General features: G+C 48.7%; 1 protein-coding gene across 2 annotated transcripts in view; it reads right to left on the bottom strand.

Moving 5' to 3' along the window:
• The window catches only part of LOC143817474 (ecto-ADP-ribosyltransferase 5-like), an 84,587-nt gene that overhangs the window by 52,614 nt on the left and 16,804 nt on the right, over positions 1 to 15,169 (bottom strand). The window contains exons 2-3 of one of the 2 annotated variants that reach the window (XM_077298913.1): positions 14,143 to 14,240; positions 588 to 685 (exon numbers count right to left, since the gene is read on the bottom strand). The exons of the other annotated variant lie outside the window; for it this stretch is intronic. The gene's annotated coding sequence lies outside the window, so the exon portion shown is untranslated. The remainder of the gene's footprint in view (positions 1 to 587; positions 686 to 14,142; positions 14,241 to 15,169) is intronic. 2 annotated transcript variants of the gene reach the window in all.

The raw sequence follows: 15,169 nt of genomic DNA, 5'->3' as shown, positions 1-15,169 counted from the left end.
TAGAATTCAGATGTTAAGCCATCTGGACCAGGCGATTTTTTGGGGGCAAGCCCTTCAATCGCCAACTGAACTTCCTCTTCCCTGATCATTTCTGTCAAAACGTCAAGAGAGGGGTCTACCCCTGGTTCGGGGACAGCTTCTGCCAGGAAAGCCGACATCTCATCCCAATCAAGATCCCTCTTCCCCAAGAGGTGTGAGTAGAAGGATCTGACAACCTCCAGGATCCCTGATCTGGATCGCCTCAGGGACCCCGTAGTGTCGACCAGTCCTGTAACCACTTTACTATTCACTGACATCTTGCAGTTTCTGTAAGGGTCGGGCGAGCGGTACTTCCCGTAATCCCTCTCAAAAACCAAAGATGCGTGTCTATCGTACTGACACCTCATAAGCAAAGATTTCACTCTGGAGATCTCCTCGCGGCTACCTCCAGTTGAGACAAGATGCTCGAGTTTCCTCCTCAGACTCTGATACAGGCGGTACCTGCTCAGACTCCTGAGGCTCGAGAGCTGGCGGAAGAATCTCGCCACCCTTTCCTTGAACATCTCCCACCACTCTGACCTACTACTACAAAGATCCAGTAAGGGTACCTGGCTCTGAAGAAAATCCTCAAAGGACTGTCTTATCTCCGCTTCTTCCAAGAGAGACGAATTGAGCCTCCAAAAGCCTCTTCCCATCCGGAGGGTCTCTGTAACATTCAGAGAAAACAAAATTAAACAGTGGTCGGAGAACTCCACCTCAACAACAGACACTGCTGAAGAGACAGCTTCCTCCTTTAAATAAAATAATATGATAAATAGCAATTGGATAAAACTTAACCTTTAATAGGTTTGTATAAAATACTCAAACATAAATCACACCACAATACCAAATAACAAGGAAAAGAACCCTTTTGTGTAAGTGAACCCTATCAAACACAGAATGAAAAAGGAAAAACAATTTTTTAAAAAAACAAAAACAAACACATCTGACAGTACCAAGGAGTCACTTTAGACCATGCGTATAGTAGGGTCAATGGTTCCGTAAATATCCTTAATCCTGTGCTCCATACAGGATACGCTCAATTATATAATGTATATTGGGCTATGTCCCAATTCTCCATAAAACAGGCCCATGTGTATAGGGCTCTAATAGAGATATTGTTGGGAACAAGTAGTGGATTTCAACCACGATTATCGCCAATTATATCTTATTTATCAATACACATATGTGGCAATGAATCCTGTGATCATGTGTAGTAAACAATGAACCCAATTGTCACTTAATATCACTATCAAATGAACCTGACATAATCAGTCATGGACAAAAACAAAAGCCACATGTGTTACCATTATATAGTAGATACTGTCAGAAATTTATAGCAGCATAAGAGAGGCTATATAAACATTATGTGGCTAAACAACAAATCACTGATTGGCCAATATTCAGGGACCATGCTGCCCCATGTGAATTCAGCATAGGCGTCCCTATTAGTTACCACAGTGCAGCCACCATCCTTATGTTTCAGGCACTGTTAGCCCCGGGCATCAATATGTGTATATCTCACAACATAGAGCCCTGTATAAACTGTTAGATCTCACCCACTGTTGGAGAGAGTTAACGTATCTCTCAAGAGGATGAGCTTGCCCCTCGTGCAGTTGAAGCGTCTCCCGACGCGTTTCGTCCGATTGGACTCATCAGGGGAGTGAGAAAACTGCCGCTTTACAGATCTTTCCCCATCTGTGCTTTAAAAGCGCTAAGTACGGAGGCGCGTCTTTAGGGCTCCGCCCCTGGCGTGTGACGCGCTTCCTGTCATGCGCACAATGTGTTTAGTATGTCAGAGCAGTCCTACAGGCTGTGGAACGCTGGTTGTCATGGAGATGGAACGCAAGCGCTCCACTCCATTATAAAGCGCCGCCCGGCACACCAATCATGTAAGCTCCATACTCTCATATTATTAAAAAGAGACCCTCTCGAAATTCGTCTCAAATAGACCGAGTAACACAATAGTAATGCCCAAATGTGTATAATGAGCATATCCGTGGAACTCAGTGCATGTATGGATGGACCAACCGTTTTTAAGAAAAGGTCCTATCCCCCCATCAGATATGTGCAGTGTTTTACCTGACCAACGATGTTAGACACCGTCAAAATGGTTTGCCGAGACCAGATGATGTAGACTAAATTATCTAATAAATGCAAATGAAAAATTAATTATTAAACGAACCCCGATTCATTGAGAATTTAGGAGAAAGACGTGAAAAAAAAGGAGCCAATATGTGATAAAATCCTGCCGCAAAAAAGGATAAGAAAAAGTGCGGAACACCACCGACATATGGGACTTGACTCGTACAAAGGGATGAAAGAAGGCTCCCTATTTCACTCCTACCACAAAACACTACACTCCTGGTACCTACCTAACGCGGAGGTTGCCACCCTAGAGAGAACCCTACGCCAGTGGCACCCCCACTCGACGACGGCTATCCCTAAAATACCTATCCCTGTAGTCCCTGAATAGGACAGAGAGGGAGGAGAGGCCGTACTAATGGGAATGGAGGATTAACCAGAAAATACTCATTTATTATAGCATGGGTTGGAATGGCATAGGGGTATGTGCCTAGAACTGATAATGATGGCTAGGATCCTGCCTCACGCGGGGGTTGGCACCCTAAATGTGTTGCGTTATGGCGCCCCCACTCACCGAGGACTGTCCCTACCTGAAATATCCCTATAGCCTCTATAGGAGGACTATGTATGTAAGGAAACAAGGCAAAAAGGAAAGAAAAGAAAAAGAAGGGGAAGGGGGGAGGACTTCCCTATAGAAAGCAGTTATACGGTTGTAATTCATTCAGCCCTAATGGTTGGACTGTCTTGAGATAGAAAATCCATCTACTTTCTTTTTGAAGGATGAGTTTGTCCCAGTCCCCCCCTCTAACAGGTGATGAAATTCTGTCTATCCCCACAAAGGTGATTTTCTTGGGGTCACCTTGGTGGAAAGAGTTCATGTGGGTTGCCACTGGGGTTTCTCTGTCATTCACAATATCCCGAAGATGTTCTCCCACCCTCTTTCGGAATTCCCTCTTCGTCTTGCCCACATACTCCAAACCACACTCACAGCTTGCTTTATAAATAACCCCTTTAGTGCCATCCGAGAAGCCAGAGAACGATATGACCATCCGGTTCATCACTAAATATTGCAATGGGGCAGATAACATCAGAGATATCTTTAAAAAGCATTGGCCGGTCTTGTTAATGGACAGGGACATCAAAGAGCATGTTTCCCCATATCCACAAATCACGTACAGGAAAGGGAGGTCTTTGGGTGATAGGCTGGTTCATAGCCACTATGATCCTAAAGGTAATCGCAATTCACGTCTTGATAACACCAAGGGCTGTTTCAAATGTGGCAGATGCAAGGCTTGCTCCTCCATAGTAAACACTAAGAAATTCATGAGCAATGTAACAGGCAGATCCTACACCATCCGACATTTCATCAATTGTCGCACTAAAGGGGTTATTTATAAAGCAAGCTGTGAGTGTGGTTTGGAGTATGTGGGCAAGACGAAGAGGGAATTCCGAAAGAGGGTGGGAGAACATCTTCGGGATATTGTGAATGACAGAGAAACCCCAGTGGCAACCCACATGAACTCTTTCCACGAAGGTGACCCCAAGAAAATCACCTTTGTGGGGATAGACAGAATTTCATCACCTGTTAGAGGGGGGGACTGGGACAAACTCATCCTTCAAAAAGAAAGTAGATGGATTTTCTATCTCAAGACAGTCCAACCATTAGGGCTGAATGAATTACAACCGTATAACTGCTTTCTATAGGGAAGTCCTCCCCCCTTCCCCTTCTTTTTCTTTTCTTTCCTTTTTGCCTTGTTTCCTTACATACATAGTCCTCCTATAGAGGCTATAGGGATATTTCAGGTAGGGACAGTCCTCGGTGAGTGGGGGCGCCATAACGCAACACATTTAGGGTGCCAACCCCCGCGTGAGGCAGGATCCTAGCCATCATTATCAGTTCTAGGCACATACCCCTATGCCATTCCAACCCATGCTATAATAAATGAGTATTTTCTGGTTAATCCTCCATTCCCATTAGTACGGCCTCTCCTCCCTCTCTGTCCTATTCAGGGACTACAGGGATAGGTATTTTAGGGATAGCCGTCGTCGAGTGGGGGTGCCACTGGCGTAGGGTTCTCTCTAGGGTGGCAACCTCCGCGTTAGGTAGGTACCAGGAGTGTAGTGTTTTGTGGTAGGAGTGAAATAGGGAGCCTTCTTTCATCCCTTTGTACGAGTCAAGTCCCATATGTCGGTGGTGTTCCGCACTTTTTCTTATCCTTTTTTGCGGCAGGATTTTATCACATATTGGCTCCTTTTTTTCACGTCTTTCTCCTAAATTCTCAATGAATCGGGGTTCGTTTAATAATTAATTTTTCATTTGCATTTATTAGATAATTTAGTCTACATCATCTGGTCTCGGCAAACCATTTTGACGGTGTCTAACATCGTTGGTCAGGTAAAACACTGCACATATCTGATGGGGGGATAGGACCTTTTCTTAAAAACGGTTGGTCCATCCATACATGCACTGAGTTCCACGGATATGCTCATTATACACATTTGGGCATTACTATTGTGTTACTCGGTCTATTTGAGACGAATTTCGAGAGGGTCTCTTTTTAATAATATGAGAGTATGGAGCTTACATGATTGGTGTGCCGGGCGGCGCTTTATAATGGAGTGGAGCGCTTGCGTTCCATCTCCATGACAACCAGCGTTCCACAGCCCGTAGGACTGCTCTGACATACTAAACACATTGTGCGCATGATAGGAAGCGCGTCACACGCCAGGGGCGGAGCCCTAAAGACGCGCCTCCGTACTTAGCGCTTTTAAAGCACAGATGGGGAAAGATCTGTAAAGCGGCAGTTTTCTCACTCCCCTGATGAGTCCAATCGGACGAAACGCGTCGGGAGACGCTTCAACTGCACGAGGGGCAAGCTCATCCTCTTGAGAGATACGTTAACTCTCTCCAACAGTGGGTGAGATCTAACAGTTTATACAGGGCTCTATGTTGTGAGATATACACATATTGATGCCCGGGGCTAACAGTGCCTGAAACATAAGGATGGTGGCTGCACTGTGGTAACTAATAGGGACGCCTATGCTGAATTCACATGGGGCAGCATGGTCCCTGAATATTGGCCAATCAGTGATTTGTTGTTTAGCCACATAATGTTTATATAGCCTCTCTTATGCTGCTATAAATTTCTGACAGTATCTACTATATAATGGTAACACATGTGGCTTTTGTTTTTGTCCATGACTGATTATGTCAGGTTCATTTGATAGTGATATTAAGTGACAATTGGGTTCATTGTTTACTACACATGATCACAGGATTCATTGCCACATATGTGTATTGATAAATAAGATATAATTGGCGATAATCATGGTTGAAATCCACTACTTGTTCCCAACAATATCTCTATTAGAGCCCTATACACATGGGCCTGTTTTATGGAGAATTGGGACATAGCCCAATATACATTATATAATTGAGCGTATCCTGTATGGAGCACAGGAGGAAGGATATTTACGGAACCATTGACCCTACTATACGCATGGTCTAAAGTGACTCCTTGGTACTGTCAGATGTGTTTGTTTTTTGTTTTTTTAAAAAATTGTTTTTCCTTTTTCATTCTGTGTTTGATAGGGTTCACTTACACAAAAGGGTTCTTTTCCTTGTTATTTGGTATTGTGGTGTGATTTATGTTTGAGTACTTTATACAAACCTATTAAAGGTTAAGTTTTATCCAATTGCTATTTATCATATTACTTCCATTGGAATAAGTACCCGGCTTGCTCACATACTCCTTTAAATAAAACCTATCTATTCTGGACCTACAGTTACCTCTATGATAGGTGAACCCCTCGTGGCCTGGGGTGTGCCGAATATGGACATCCACCAGGCGAGCCTCACTAGCTATACTATTAAGGGCGACGCTATCGTAAGTCAGCTTGTCTCTGGAACCTCCTCTATCTCGGGGCCTCGTGACAGCATTGAAGTCCCCTCCAAAGACAACCTGCCGACTTGTAAAAAGGTAGGGCTTGATCCTCATAAAGAGACACTTCCGGTCCCACTTAGATTGGGGACCATAGATGTTAATGAGCCGGAGCTCTTGTCCCTTCATGAGGACATCTAAGATCAGGCACCTCCCCATTTCTAACTCAATAACCCGTCGGCATTCCACCGGTGCGGTAAAAAGGACCGCCACTCCGCTATACGGCTCGGCCGCAAGAGACCAATGGGAGGGTCCGAGTCTCCACTCCCTCTTAGCTTTAAACACATCTGCCATGTTTGGCAGCCTGGTCTCTTGCAAAAAGAAAATGTCAGCTTCAACCCGGCTGAGAAAATCAAAGGCCGCAAATCTAGCTGTATTTGACTTTATGCTGGCGACATTAATGGACGCCAGCGTCAACGGAGTGGGTTCCGCCATCATTGGTGATTGAGTTAGATGGCTTTCTTTTTCCCACTCCCCTTATCCTCTGCCTCAGAGGAGGAATCCTTCCACCTCTTTAATGACATGGAGGTGTCCATTTCCACGCGTTTTTTATTTTTTTCGTCCTCGTCTTCGGACTCTGGGCCAGTCCCTCCCTCCAAAGATCTTACGTTCCCAGAAGGAGGAGACTCGGCGCCCCCTGTGAGCCCCGCCGAAGCCAGAACCTCACCCTCAGCTTCCTCCTCAGAGGAAGAGATGTTTTCAAGGGCTTGGAACCGGTTAGAAAGACCAACCAGAGGGGAGTTGGTTTTTCCTTCCTTAGGTACCTTGGTCAGAGTGAGAGAAGATTTTTTTTCTCCCTCCTTTCTCTTCTTTTTGGTGCCGAGCTTACGCTTGTCCTCTAGCCACTGCCTTTTATCCTCATCCATACTTTCATAATGGGAGGACTCTGAGGCAGTGGCACTCTCCTCCCTGTGGATCCTCCTGACCTCCTCATCCAACTCATCATCCCTTGGGGCCTCAGCAGCAAGACTGGCATCCAGGACAGGGGCCACCCCAGTAGCCCGAGGCTCGCCCAGCTCCCTATCCTGTCTGCGCTTGTCTAGATGCCTTAGCTGGGCAGGCATCTTTTTATTGCTTTTCTTCCTTGGCCCCTCAGCTCCCTCACCCTTGCTAGTCCCTTCCCCAGCAGAATCAGCCTCACGGCTTTCTCCCACCGGGGTCACGACTGCGTTAGCGAAGGAGCGAGGACAACGGCTGAATGGGTGACCTAACTCACCACACAGGTGGCACCTAATCTCCACACAAGATGCAACAAGATGGCCGACATCCCCACACAATGCACACTTCTGCACAGTGCAGTTTGCGCTGAAGTGTGTGGGGTCGCCGCACTTGTGACAGAGCTTTTGTTGCCCCTGGTAGAAGACCAGGATACGATCCCTACCCAGGAAGGCAGATGATGGTATGTGGGCAACCGTACCACCTGAACGCTTAAGTTTTACCATAAACATCCAGGCCCCTGACCAGATACCAAACTCGTCACGGTTTTTCTTTGGCATCTCCACTACCTCTCCATACCGGCCAAGCCACGTCATGATGTCATAACAAGAAAGTGACTCGTTACATGTCATCACGGTCACTTTCTTGACTTGATTTTTGCGAGACACCGCCTGAACGGCAAAGTCTCGCCAGCCGGGCTCATTTTTTGCCAACTCATAGTTCGACCAGAAAAGTTCAAGCCCCTCCGGCCGAACAAAGCTGACATCAAACTCAGGTGTGGAATAGGGATGTATCAAGGCATAGATGTCAATCGCCTTGAAGCCCATCCTCAGCAGGAGCTCCACAACCTTCGACCTTGAAGGACATGCATCACTGCCCCTCCACCGAAGACAGACCACATTCCTACGCACACTACCCAGCCCGGCTGTTGGGAGGGACCACACTATATCCCTCCCTCTTTGCTCTCGGAAGGCCCCGAGGCCATGCCTCTCTATCCAGAAGGATAGATCAACCTCTCGACCCTCTACCATTAGTGATCTCTCTGCCTTCTTTAGAGCCTCCAGGAGACGCCGTTGCAACATGCCGTCCCCAGAGCCCAGAGACGAGGAGGACGCCCTATTTCCCCCGGAGGTGACAGCAGCATAACTTCTGACAGGCGCTGCCACCACCGGGGGGGCAACTGGACCAGTGACCACATCCACACCAACAGCATCACCATTACCCACCTCCATAACCTCCTCACCCTCCACCAAACCAGCAACCACACCACTAGACAAAGAGTTTTCCTCATCCATACCCACCACCACATTCACTCCTGCTGGACCAGTGACAACAGGGGGTGACATTTTGGCCTCCGCATCATCAGGCACAAGGGGCTGAGTCTCCTCCACAGAACTGGAGGCGACCTCACCCCTGGTTTTATGTGTGCCCTCCGCATCATCAGTTGATATTTTCCGCTGCTTCATGGTTGCTACCAGGCGCCGTTGATCTTTAGCTGCTGTGAGGCACCGCTGATCCTTAGCATCAGGATCTTGTTGACCAGCGGCGCCAACACAGAACAGGACTTTGGTGGGAGGACCGGAACGCCCAGCCCCGGTAACCCCCTCACACTGCCGCCGCTTCTCAACTAAGAGATCAGCGGCAACAGCATTCAGGGGCACCGAGGCTACCGGAGCTGCCCCTGACACCGGGCTGCTCCCCCCTCCCACTGGGGAGCGCACCACAGTATCATGGCCTGATTTTTCGCCCGCCGCCGGGCCGCCCTCACTGTCCAGCCTCTCGGCTGATGCACCTGCTGCTACGTCCCTGCTACTACAAGCAGAGACGTAGCTCTGCGCCTCACTACATTGCTTTGTAGTCTCCCCGCGCCTTTGCACCGGATCCACAGCAGAACCCGGGCTGGGCTGGGCAACGGGGCTTATACAGCGAGCTGACCCTGCAGCCGACTCAGGGGGTACAGGGAGGGGGGCATACACATAGCTTACCGCTTCCTGCAGCTTAGGTTTGATCTTCTTCACCTTTTTCTTGTGGCTCCCAGGTGCCTCCTCTGGCAAATCATCACCAAGATGGAAGTTCTGAAGGCACACTGGGGACTCCAGGAGCTTGATCTCTGCCATTAGTGCCCCTCCCTGGTCGATGTCACTGTCCTCCCCAGAGCCAGCAGAACTGCGACGAGATGTCATTGTCGCCTGTCCAGCAGGGAGCTCGCTGCACGTGGCCTGTGAGTGACTAAGCAGGCTGCCAGGTGGGGCTTTCTGCTGGTCATCCTCCTTCTTCTCATCATCATCATCATCATCATCCACCTGGCTCCCAGGCTGCAGCCCTATCTGCCTTTGCTCTCTGTTATCAGCCATTTCTCTGAATCGGTCTTCATTTTGCAATTTTTCTTTAAATGGTCCACTTTTTTCTTGGATAAAGGCTTTTCTTACCTCTTACCTCCAGGTCATTAATTTCCAGCTTCAGCCTCTTTACCTCAGCCTGGAATTGCGTCTTCCTGGGTCTGGAGGCGCCTGCAGCTTTTGCGCTTGTGCAGCGCAGCTCCTCCCGGAGCCTTCTCAATCTCTTGCTTGCTTCTTCATACTCACGAAGGTGGCTCATGACCCGGGAGGCATAGGTGGACACAGACTCCCGGGGTCTCTGCAGCGCCCAACCCTCCTCAGTGAGGCCGGCCTCACCTCCGTGAGCACTCAGCTTTCCTCCGGAAGGGCCGTCATCCTGCACGCTAGCAAGCTTCTCCTCCATGGAAGCCTTGCGGCTTCTCTGGGTCTCTGCAGACCTGGGGGGAGTAGGAGCCACATTGCTGCGACTCCTGGTGGAGCGTCTCACCCCCGAATCCTCTGATGTGCAGGCTGGTTGCTGGTTCCTTCTGCCCCCCGCCAGCCTGGTCCGGGAAGCGGAAGCCTGGGACTTGGCTCCTTCATTCATCCCAGGAAACCCACTCACTCCCTGGGTAAGAGAGAGAGCATGTCCCCGGGTGGAGAGGTGGTGGTTCCCAGGAGCTCAGGAGCACACTGCAGGTTCAGCAGCGACCGCACCCACAATCAGCACAGTGAGCAGCAGCTGAGCTGCACTCACTACTCTGCTGGTGCAGTCACTGTGTACATACATTACATTACTGATCCTGAGTTACATCCTGTATTATACTACAGAGCTGCACTCACTATTCTGCTGGTGCAGTCACTGTGTATATACATTACATTACTGATCCTGAGTTACCTCCTGTATTATACTCCAGAGCTGCACTCACTATTCTGCTGGTGCAGTCACTGTGTATATACATTACATTACTGATCCTGAGTTACATCCTGTATTATACTCCAGAGCTGCACTCACTATTCTGCTGGTGCAGTCACTGTGTACATACATTACATTACTGATCCTGAGTTACATCCTGTATTATACCCCAGAGCTGCACTCACTATTCTGCTGGTGCAGTTACTGTGTACATACATTACTGATCCTGAGTTACATCCTGTATTATACTCCAGAGCTGCACTCACTATTCTGCTGGTGCAGTCACTGTGTACATACATTACATTACTGATCCTGAGTTACATCCTGTATTATACTCTAGAGCTTCACTCACTATTCTGCTGGTGCAGTCACTGTGTACATACATTACATTACTGATCCTGAGTTACATCCTGTATTATACCCCAGAGCTGCACTCACTATTCTGCTGGTGCAGTCACTGTGTACATACATTACATTACTGATCCTGAGTTACATCCTGTATTATACCCCAGAGCTGCACTCACTATTCTGCTGGTGCAGTCACTGTGTACATACATTACATTACTGATCCTGAGTTACCTCCTGTATTATACTCCAGAGCTGCACTCACTATTCTGCTGGTGCAGTCACTGTGTACATACATTACTGATCCTGAGTTAAATCCTGTAGATCTTTTATTATAAAAATGAAAAACATAACAACAATAATAGCAGAAAACATAACAAAAATATTAGCCAGAAAATAATCAGTATACTGAACACTGGTCCAGCCGCTCATTCTCTCCTCTCACACATATTATACAGTATATACAGAACAATAACTTCAGGTCCGGTCACCAAACAAAATAATAATAACAAATAAAATAAACAATGGAAAACAAAGACTATATACATTAACTTTTTTTTTTTTTTTTTTTTTAAGTTTTAAATAAAATAACTACAAATTAAACAAATATATACAATACTACAAGCTATCCTCCATTCCCAACCCCCCGCACTGACCTGAGAGCTGGTCCTGCGTCTCATGCCTCAGTCCATGTCCAACGTCCATAGGCCAGATCAGGCAGTGCCAGTTTTTCCCCCAAACAACCCAGTGTCCCATAGTCCCACAAGATAATCCCACCTCCCCCCTTTTCCCACCACCCAACCTAATACCTACACCCAATTCTATATCCCTATATACAATATATACACTATATACAGCAGCACACACCACAACAATTACAAAACACGAAGCCCAAGTTCGGCGCCTGCAGCCCTACATCACTGTATAATGATCAAACAAAACAAAAATCTACAGTGTCAGCAGCAGCCCACCACCAGGAAAGGAGATGACCAGACTAGGGCACACTAAAAGAAAAGCCCCTCCAGAGGAGCGCGGCCCTCCGTGCGCCCAGTCTCCCATACTCCAGAGAGCGCACCTTCACCAGGTCACCGAGTATGGTCCTAAACACATCGTCCACTGGGAGGATTTTTCGTTGCGTCGATACTAAGCACCGTGCGTTCCACGTGTGATACCTAACCACTGCGCTAACTAGAAATAAGGTGCAGCGGTCCCGACCACCCAGGTCTCCGAATGCTCCATAGGCCCATTCCGCATAGGAGAGACCGGCCAGCCGAGACCAGCCAATGAAGGCGCCCACCCTGTTGTACACCTCTGTGTTGAAGGGACAATGAAGCAGGAAGTGGTCCATGCTTTCCAGCAAGGTACCACAATGCTCCCGAGGACAATTCCTGTCCTCAGAGCTCCTACACTTCAGATTGTCCCTCACACAAAGTTTCCCATGGAAGCAGCGCCAAGCCAAGTCCCAAAACTTCGAGGGGATCCTGATAGAATTCAAAACATGCAAACCCACCCCAAGATCCCGACTTGGGCAGTCCCTGAGCGCCAGAGGACTCTGGAAATGGGTCAACAGAACCCTACTGTCAAGTAGTTTCCTTGGCAGAGTCCTGATCTCCCACATTCCCAGACCCCACCGACGAATTACCTTCAGAACCAAGGTAGCGTAAGCCGGAAGATGTCCATGCGGTGTGCGAAGATCCTTCACTTGCCCTCCTGTCTCCCATTCCTGGAAGAAAGGCTGAAACCATCCCCTACAGGAGAATACCCACGGAGGAGCCCTCTCTTTCCAGAGGTTTGCGATATTGATCTTAATGAAGGTATCCACAAGGAATACCACAGGGTTGACCATACCCAACCCTCCTAGTCTCCTCGTACGGTAAGTAACCTCCCTCTTGACCAGGTTCAGTCTATTCCCCCATAACAGTTGGAAGAACAAACTGTAGACCCGAGTCCAGAGACATTCCAGCAAGCTGCACACACTGCCCAGATAAATCAGTAAAGGGAGCAGGTAAGTTTTGCTCAGGTTTACCCTTTCCCTTAGGGTCAAAGACCAACCCTTCCATTGGTTCACCTTCTGAGTGGTGATCTCTAGCCTGCTGTCCCAATTTTGTTTGGGGTAATCCCCCTGGCCAAATTCGATGCCAAGGACTTTTGCAGAGACTTTGGGTCCTGGAAGGGTGTCCGGGAGCTCAAAACCAGGATCTCCTCCTCCCAGCCAGAGACTCTCACACTTATCCCGGTTGATCTTGGACCCGGATGCCTCCGAGTAGCGATCTACCTCTGACATCAGCCACCCTGCCTCCTCGTGAGAGGAAGCAAACACAGTGACATCATCGGCATACGCCACCACCCTCAGAGTGGCTTCCGGTGCTGCCTGATCCATCCCGATCCCGGCCAACGGTCCACGCTCCACCCTCCTAAGAAGAGGGTCAATCGCAAACACGTACAGCAGCGGGCTCAAGGGACAACCCTGGCGAACACCGGACCCAACCTCAAAAGAGCTACCAATCCAACCATTCACAAGCGGGAAACTCTCTGCCCCACTGTACAAGGTCTTAAGCCAATCAACAAACCCCCCCGGCAGGCCATATCTCAGAAGGTCGGACCAGAGGTACTCGTGATTAACCCGATCAAACGCTTTTGCCTGGTCCAGTGACAGCATGTACCCCTTCCAGTGACCAGCCCTACCCTGCTCCACTGCCTCTCGGACACAGAGCACAGCACTAAATGTGCTGCGGCCTGGAACAGAGCAATGCTGGGCCCCCGAAAGGAGTCGGGGTGCAAATTTCACCAGCCGATTAAACAGCACCTTTGCCAGAACCTTCCTGTCTGCATTGAGAAGCGCTATGGGATGCCAATTCTCAATGCAAGACGGGTCCTTACCCTTTGACAAGATGATCAGAGCAGACCTCCTCATTGACTTCGGCAGAGTGTCCGAGGAAAGACACTCATTGAATACCTCAGTCAAGAGGGGAACCAAAACGTCCTTAAAGGTCTTATAGAATTCAGATGTTAAGCCATCTGGACCAGGCGATTTTTTGGGAGCAAGCCCTTCAATCGCCAACTGAACTTCCTCTTCCCTGATCATTTCTGTCAAAACGCCAAGAGAGGGGTCTACCCCTGGTTCGGGGACAGCTTCTGCCAGGAAAGCCGACATCTCATCCCAATCAAGATCCCTCTTCCCCAAGAGGTGCGAGTAGAAGGATCTGACAACCTCCAGGATCCCTGATCTGGATCGCCTCAGGGACCCCGTAGTGTCGACCAGTCCTGTAACCACTTTACTATTCACTGACATCTTGCAGTTTCTGTAAGGGTCGGGCGAGCGGTACTTCCCGTAATCCCTCTCAAAAACCAAAGATGCGTGTCTATCGTACTGACACCTCATAAGCAAAGATTTCACTCTGGAGATCTCCTCGCGGCTACCTCCAGTTGAGACAAGATGCTCGAGTTTCCTCCTCAGACTCTGATACAGGCGGTACCTGCTCAGACTCCTGAGGCTCGAGAGCTGGCGGAAGAATCTCGCCACCCTTTCCTTGAACATCTCCCACCACTCTGACCTACTACTACAAAGATCCAGTAAGGGTACCTGGCTCTGAAGAAAATCCTCAAAGGACTGTCTTATCTCCGCTTCTTCCAAGAGAGACGAATTGAGCCTCCAAAAGCCTCTTCCCATCCGGAGGGTCTCTGTAACATTCAGAGAAAACAAAATTAAACAGTGGTCGGAGAACTCCACCTCAACAACAGACACTGCTGAAGAGACAGCTTCCTCCTTTAAATAAAACCTATCTATTCTGGACCTACAGTTACCTCTATGATAGGTGAACCCCTCGTGGCCTGGGGTGTGCCGAATGTGGACATCCACCAGGCGAGCCTCACTAGCTATACTATTAAGGGCGACGCTATCATAAGTCAGCTTGTCTCTGGAACCTCCTCTATCTCGGGGCCTCGTGACAGCATTGAAGTCCCCTCCAAAGACAACCTGCCGACTTGTAAAAAGGTAGGGCTTGATCCTCATAAAGAGACACTTCCGGTCCCACTTAGATTGGGGACCATAGATGTTAATGAGCCGGAGCTCTTGTCCCTTCATGAGGACATCTAAGATCAGGCACCTCCCCATTTCTAACTCAATAACCCGTCGGCATTCCACCGGTGCAGTAAAAAGGACCGCCACTCCGCTATACGGCTCGGCCGCAAGAGACCAATAGGAGGGCCCGAGTCTCCACTCCCTCTTAGCTTTAAACACATCTGCCATGTTTGGCAGCCTGGTCTCTTGCAAAAAGAGAATGTCAGCTTCAACCCGGCTGAGAAAATCAAAGGCCGCAAATCTAGCTGTTTTTGACTTTATGCTGGCGACATTAATGGACGCCAGCGTCAACGGAGTGGGTTCCGCCATCATTGGTGATTGAGTTAGATGGCTTTCTTTTTCCCACTCCCCTTATCCTCTGCCTCAGAGGAGGAATCCTTCCCCCTCTTTAATGACATGGAGGTATCCATTTCCACGCGTTTTTTATTTTTTTCATCCTCGTCTCCGGACTCTGGGCCAGTCCCTCCCTCCAAGGATCTTACGTTCCCAGAAGGAGGAGACTCGGCGCCCCCTGTGAGCCCCGCCGAAG

The sequence above is a fragment of the Ranitomeya variabilis genome, chromosome 3, assembly GCF_051348905.1.
Source record: "Ranitomeya variabilis isolate aRanVar5 chromosome 3, aRanVar5.hap1, whole genome shotgun sequence".
In the NCBI taxonomy this organism is placed as follows: domain Eukaryota; kingdom Metazoa; phylum Chordata; class Amphibia; order Anura; family Dendrobatidae; genus Ranitomeya; species Ranitomeya variabilis.
Note: the sequence above shows the minus strand (reverse complement) of the source record. Positions and strands in the feature narration are given on the sequence as shown.